The 7,568-nt window shown below is 46.1% G+C and overlaps 1 pseudogene; it reads left to right on the top strand.

Moving 5' to 3' along the window:
• The first annotated feature begins 557 nt into the window (after positions 1–557).
• On the top strand, positions 558–1,403 carry LOC110595772 (annotated as a pseudogene).
• Positions 1,404–7,568: the final 6,165 nt, after the last annotated feature.

The following is a 7,568-nucleotide window of genomic DNA, read 5'->3' on the forward strand; positions in this document are numbered from 1 at the left end:
GGGAGCGGCCACTACACTCCAGTCTGGGTGACAGAGTGAGACTCCAACTCAAAAAAAAAAAAAATTATCTGGGCGTAGTAGCTTGTGCCTGCGGTTTCAGCTACTTGGAAGGCTGAGGCAGAAAGATCATCTGAGCCCAGGGGGTTGACACTGGGGTAGCCGTGATCGTGCCACTGCACTCCAGCCTGGGTGACAGAGTGAGACTCTGAATCAAAAAAAAAAAAAAAGTACAGCCAAGCATAGTGGCTTATGCCTGTAATCCCAGCACTTTGGAAGACTGAGGCAGGAGGATAACTTGAGGCCGGAGTTTGGGACCTGAGACCAGCTTGGCCAACAGAGCAAGCCTCCATCTCTACAAAAAATATGAGGATTAGCCAGGCATGGTGGTATACATCTGTAGTCTTATCTACTCAGGAGGATGAGGCAAAAGGCGCGCTCAAGCCCAGCAGTTAAGGCTGCAGTGAGCTCGGAGTGGCGAGTAGAGAGTGCCACTGTGCTCCAGCATGAACAACAGAGTGAGACACTTTCTCAGGGAAAAAAAGTCTGTCCTCCAGCCGCTTAAGATGCCAAAAGAAAAGAAGGCCAAGGGAAAGAAGGTAACCCCAGCCTCTGCTGTAGGGAAGGAACAGGAGGCCAAGAAGGTGGTGAATCCCCTATCTGAGAAAAGGTCTAAGAATTTTGACAATGAACAGAACATCCAGCCACCTCACCCACTTTGTCAAATGGCCTTGCTACATATGGTTGCAGCGGCAAAGAGCTATTCTCTATAAGCAGCTGAAAGTGCTTCCTGCCATTAACCAGTTCACCTAGGATTTGAACCGCCAAACCGTGACTCAACTGATTAAGCTGGCCCACAAGTACTGACCAGAGACAATGCAAGAGAAGAAAGAGACTGCTGGCCTGGGCTGAGAAGAAAGCTGCCGCCAGCAAAGGGAACTCCCCACCAAGAGACTACCTGTCCTTCAAGCAGGTGTTAACACTGTCACCACCTTGGTGGACAGCAAGAAGGCTCAGCTGGTGGCAATTGCACATGACATGGATTCTATTGAGCTGATGGTCTTCCTGCCTGCCCTGTGTCATAAAATGTGTGTCCCTTACTGCATTATCAAGGGGAAGGCAAGCCTTTGGCATCTAGTGCACAGGAAGACTTGCACCACTGACGCCTTCACAGGTTATTTCAGAAGACAAAGGAGCTTTGGCTAAGCCGGTGTAAGCCATCAGGACCAGTTGCAATGACAGATACGATGAGATCCGCAACACTGGAGAGGCAATGTCGTGGGTACATGGCTCCCATGGCCAAGCTGGAGAAGGCAAAGGCTGAAGAACTTCCTACTATACTGGGCTCAATGTATACCATTGAGTTTTCTGTACATAAAAATAATAAAAATTATCCTTCAAAATAATTATGTAATATTTCAAAACCTTTAAAAGTGGCCAACAGCCAGGCACGATGGCTCATGCCTGTAATCCCAGCACTTTGGGAGGCTGAGGCGAGAGGATTGCCTGATCCCATGGGTTCGAAACCAGTCTGGGCAACATGGTGAGATCTCGTCTCTACAATAAATCAAAAAAATTAACCGGCATGGTGGCACACGCCTATAGTTCCAGCCACTTGGAAGGCTGAGGCGGAAAGATCGCCTGAGCCCAGCCAGTCGAGGCTGAGGTGGCTGTGAGTATGCCACTGCACTCCAGCCTGGGTGACAGAGTAAGACTCCATATAAAAAAAAAAAGTGACCAGGCACGACGGGGCATGCCTGCAATCCCAGCACTTTTGGGGGGCTAAGGCAGATGAATTACTTGAGTCCAGGAGTTCAAAACCAGACTAGGCAACAGAGAGAGAGAGAGACCTCTTCTCTACAAAAAAAAAAAAAAAATCAGCCAGTCATGGAGGCACGTGCCTGTAGTCCCAGTTACTCAGGAGATTGAAGCAGAAGGATTGCCTGAGCCCAGGAGGTTGAAGCTGCGGTGAGCTGTGATCATGCCACTAAACTCCAGTCTGGGTGACAAAGCAAGACCCTGAGTCAGAAAAAAAAAAAAAAGGCAGCTGGGCTTGGTGGCTCAGCTTGTAATCCCAGCACTTTGGGAGGCCGAGGCAAATGGGTTGCCTGAGCCTGTGGGTTCAAGACCAACCTGGGCAACTTGGCAAGACCTCTTCTCTACTATAAATACATTTTAAAAAATTAGCTGGGTGTGGTAGCGCACACCTGTAGTTCCAGCTACTTGGACAGCTGAAGCGGAAGGATCGCCGGTGCCCAGCAGGTCGAGGCTGTGGTGGCCGTGAGCATGCCACTGCACTCCAGCCTGGGTGAAGGAGTGAGACTACAACTCAAAAAAAAAAAAAAAAGCCTGTAAAAGTAAAGAGAATAATAATACCCATGTATACCCCCCACAGATTTAGCAAAAGTTAACATTTTGCAAACATAGGTAGACTCATATTGCATACACATCTCTTCTTTCCACCTCCCTGCCTCTCCAGAGGTACACTCTATTCTCTACTGGAGGATATCCTTTCTTCTATGTTTTAATATTTTTATTATATACATATTTATCTATAAATAATATGGCCTATAATGTTCTTTCCTTTTTTTTCTTTCTTTTTTGAATTGGAGTCTTATTCTGTAGCCCAGGCTGAAGTGCAATAGCATGCTTATGGCCAACGAAGCCTCAACCTGCTGGGCTCAGGCAATCCTTCCACCTCAGCCTTCCAAGTTGCTGAAACAACAGGTGCATGATGCCGTGCCCAGCTAATTTTTTTTATTTATTGTAGAGATGAGTTCACGCCATGTTGCCCAGGCTGCTCTCAAACCTGTGGGCTCAGGCAGTCCTCTCACCTGAGTCTCCCAAAGTGCTGGGATTATAGGCGTGAGCCATCGCGCCCTGCTTGTTTCCTTTCAAAACCTTTAGAAGTGGCCAGCAGCTGGGCATGGTGGCCCACGCCTGTAATCTCAGCCCTTTGGGAGGCTGTGGTGAGAGGATTGAGCCCATGGGTTTGAGACCAACCTGGGTAAAATGGTGAGACCTTGTCTCTAAATCAAAAAAATTAGCCAGCCATGGTGGCACACACCTGTAATTCCAACTACTTGGAAGGCTTCTGTAAATTGCATTTTCACCTACTATTTGGAAAAATATTCCCTAATTACACTTCATAAAGTTTGTACCAATTTGCACTCTCACCATCAGCATTTAAAAATGCTAGGGTTTTTTTTTTGTTTTTTGTTTTTGCCAACACAGTGCACACTCAAATTTTGGATCTTTGACTTCTCATAACAAAAAATGATATCTCAGGCTGGGCGTGGTGGCTCAAGCCTGTAATCCCAGCACTTTGGGTGGCAGAAGCAAGAGGATTTCCTGAGCTCATGGGTTCAAGAGCAGCCTTGGCAACATGGCGAGACCTCGTCTCTACAATAAATCAAAAAATTAGTTGGGCTATAGTTCCAGCTACTTGGAAGGCTGAGATGGAAGGATCACTTAAACCCAGCAGGTTGAGACTGCAGCAGCCATGAGCATGCCAGTGCACTCCAGCATAGGCAACAGAGTGAGACTCCAACTTAAAAAAAAAAAAAAAAAGATATCTCATACCATGTTTCTCAGGCTATAAATGATATTTAGTATGTTTTCATCTGCTTATGACCAATTTTATTTCTTTTTTTTATCTATCTGGTCATAACATTTGACCACTTTTTTTTTTTTACATTGTTAGTCTTTTCTTTTTAATTTGTATTCACTCTTTCTATATTAATCAAATTAGTTCCAGGCCATAAATAGGACTTCCAGTAAATGAAACAATCAAATGTATTTTTTAAAAAGTTCAAATATTTTTCCAGTGTACTGTTTGTCTTTTGGTATGGGTTTTTTTGCAATGAAGAAATGTTTTGTTTTATTTTATTTTATTTGAGTTGGAGTCTCACTCCGTTGCCCAGACTGGAGTGCAGTGGCATGCTCACAGCCACCCCAGTGTCCTGCTGGGCTCAGGTGATCCTTCCACCTCAGCCTTCCAAGTAACTGGAACTACAGGTGTATGACGCCATGCCCAGCTAATTTTTTTATTTATTGTAGAGATGAGATCTTGCCAAGTTGCCTAGGCTGTTCTCAAACCTGTGGGCTCAGGCAATCCTCTCACCTTGACCTCCCAAAGTGCTGGGATTACGGGCTTGATGTTTTATTTTTTAGACAGACATGGTGGGGCATGCCTATAATCCCAGCAACTTGGGAGGCTAAAACAGAGGACTGCTTGAGCTCAGGAGTTTGAGACAAGTCTGGGCAACATAGTGAGACTCTGTCTTTAAAAAAGAGAGAGGCCGGGCTCGGTGGCTCAGCCTGTAATCCTGCGCCTTTGGGAGGCTGAGGTGAGTGGATTGCCTGAGCCCTCGGGATCGAGACCCGCCTAGGCAGTGAGACCTCATCTCTACAATAAATCAAAAAATCAGCTGGGCGTGGTAGCGCATGCCTGTAATTCCGGCTACTTGGAAAGCTGGGGCGGAAGGATCGCCGGAGCCCAGCAGGTTGAGGCTGCGGTGGCCGGGAGCAGCCACTGCACTCCAGTCTGGGTAACAGAGTGAGACTCCAACTCAAAAAAAAAAAGAGAGAGAGAGAGAAGGCCAGGCACTGTGGTTCACGCCTATAATCCCAGCACTTTTGGAAACAGAGGTGAGAGATCTGCTTGAGCCCACGGGTTTGAAACCAGCCTGGGCAACTTGGCGAGACCTCAAGTCTACAATAAATCAAAAAATTAGCTGGGTGTGGTGGCACACATCTGTAGTTCCAGCTACTTGGAAGGTTGAGATGGAAGGATTGCCTGAGCCCAGCAGGTCGGGGCTGTGGTGGCCATGAGCATGCCACTGCACTCCAGCCTTGGCAACAGAGTGAGACTCTAACTAAAGAGAGAGAAAGAGAGAGAGAAAGAAAGAAAAAAATAATAAATGTTTTATTTTTTGCAGGCTTTCCCCACCTCAATATCATTTTTTAAATGATTTTATTAATTATTTTAGTGTTTTGTTGTTGGTTTTGTGTCAGGGTCTCATTCTGTTACCCAGGTTGGAATGCAGTGACATGATTATGATGGTGACAACTCACAGCAACCTCAACCTCCTGGGCTCTATCAGCATCCTGAATAGCTGAGACTACAGGTGTGCACCATCATGCCTTGCTAATTTTTTTGTAGGGATAAGGTTTCACTATGTTGCCCAGGCTGATCTCAAACTCCTGGACTCAAGCAATCCACCTGCCTTGATCTTTTTTTTTTGAGTTGGAGTCTCACTCTGTTGCCCAGACTGGAGTGCAGTGGCCGCTCTTGGCCACCGCAGCCTCGACCTGCTGGGTCCCGGCGATCCTTCCACCTCAGCTTTCCAAGTAGCTGGAACTACAGGCGTGCGCTACCATGCCTGGCTAATTTTTGATTTATTGTACAGATGAGGTCTCGCCAAGTTGCCCAGGTGGGTCTCGAACCCACAGCCTCAGGCAATCCACTCACCTCGGCCTCCCAAAGAGTGGGATTACAGGCTGAGCCACCTAGCCCCGCCCTGCCTTGACCTCTTAAAGTGCTGGGATTACAGGTGTGAGCCACTGTGCTGGTCAATTATTTTATTATTCTTATGGTTTCATTTTTAATATGTAAATCTTTAATCCATTTGGGATTTATTTCCATATGAATAAGGTGGAGTTCCACTTTTTATTTATTTATTATTTACTTTTTGAGTCAGGGTTTTACTCTGTTGCCCAGGCTGCAGTGGCATGATTACAGCTCACTGTAGCCACAAACTCTTGGGAACAAATTATCCCCCGCCTTAGCCTCCCAAGTATCTGGGACTACAGGCATAGGCCACCATGCTTGGCTTTTTTTTTGAGTTGGAGTTTCACTCTTGCCCAAGCTGGAGTGCAGTGGCACACTCAAGACCACCCCAGTGTCGACCTGCTGGGTTCTGGCGATCCCTCTGCCTCAGCCTTCCAAGTAGCTGGAACTACAGGTGTGTGCTACCATGCCCCGCTAATTTTTGTTTTATTGTAGAGACAAGGTCTTGCCAAGTTGCCGGGGCTGGTCTCTAACCTGCAGGCTTAGGCAATCCACTTGCCTCAGCCTTCCAAAGTGCTGGGATTACAGGCAGAGTCACCGAGCCTGTCTAATTTTTAAATTTATTGTAAAGATGAGGTCTCGCTAAGTTGCCCAGGCTGATCTCAAACACCTGGCCTCAAGCAATCCTCCCACCTTGGCCTTCCAAAGAGTTTGGAGGAGTTCCACTTTTATTGTCTCTTTTTCAGTCGTACTAAACCCTATTTACAGAATAATCCATCTTTTTCACAGAGCTCAATGCCATCATTATCATATGTTAAATTTTCATAAGCATTTTTTGGCCAGTCATGGAACATTTTCCAGGCTCCATTCAAGAGCAGGTCAAAGCTGTGGGCTGCAATTAGGAACTCTGAAAAGTTGACTGGATTCTCTGTTCTGGCTCTGGACTTGCTATGTACAACCTCTGAGCTGCTGGGCTCTTGGGAGAACCTTATCAGTTGCATTTGGCTGCTGTATGCCAAGAAAGAGACCCTTGATTTGGAATGAAGGAGCCTGAGGGAGACTCTGTTGCTGTGTGATCAGTTCCCTGGTAAAGCATAGAATATAAGGAATTACAACCAGCCAGAAAATCCATAAACTGATTCTAAAATTTGTATGAAAATGCAAATGACAGAATAGTCAAGATACACCTGAAAAAGAGCAACAGAGTAGGAAGACTTACATGACCAGATTTCAAAACTTAACATAAAACTACAGTCATTAAGATAGTAGACAACTAGCATAAGGGCTGGGCATGGTGGCTTGTTCCTGTAATTCCAGCTACTTGGGAGGCTGAAGCAGGAGGGTCACTTGAACCCGGGACCAGCTTGGGCAACATAGTGAGACCTTTGTTTCTAAAAAAAAATAATGGCTGGGCTCGGTGGGTCAGCCTGTAATCCCGTGCTTTGGGAGGCCATGGTGAGTGAATTGCCTGAGCCCGCGGGTTGGAGACCCGCCTGGGCAACTTGGCGAGACCTCATCTCTACAACAAATCAAAAAATCAGCCAGGTGTGGTAGCACGTGCCTGTAGTTCCAGCTACTTGGAAGGCTGAGGCGGAAGGATCGCCCAAGCCCAGCAGGTCCTGGCTGTGGTGGCCAGGAGCGGCCACTGCACTCCAGTCTGGACGACAGAATGAGACTCCAACTCAAAACAAAAAACAAAAAAAAACAAAATAATATTGCCTGCAAAAAGGGACAATTTAACTTCCTCTCTTTCTTTCTGAATACATTTTACTCCTTTCTCTTGCCTGATTGCTCTGACTAGGACTTACAGTGCAAAGTTAAATGCGAGTGGTGAGAGTGGACATCCTTGTCTTGTTCTGGTTCTCTGAGGGAATGCTTCCAACTTCTGCCCATTCAGAATGTTATTGGTTGTGGTTTTTTCATAGACAGCTCTTATTGTTTTTGAAGTATGTTCTTTTGATGCCTAGATGATTGAGGGTTTTTATCATAAAGGGATGTTGGATTTTATTTTATTTTATTTTATTTTTGAGTTGGAGTCTCACTCTGTCGCCCAGACTGG

The sequence above is a fragment of the Carlito syrichta genome, unplaced genomic scaffold (assembly GCF_000164805.1).
Source record: "Carlito syrichta isolate Samal-C Ts95f unplaced genomic scaffold, Tarsius_syrichta-2.0.1 Scaffold304253, whole genome shotgun sequence".
Taxonomy (NCBI): Eukaryota; Metazoa; Chordata; class Mammalia; order Primates; family Tarsiidae; genus Carlito; species Carlito syrichta.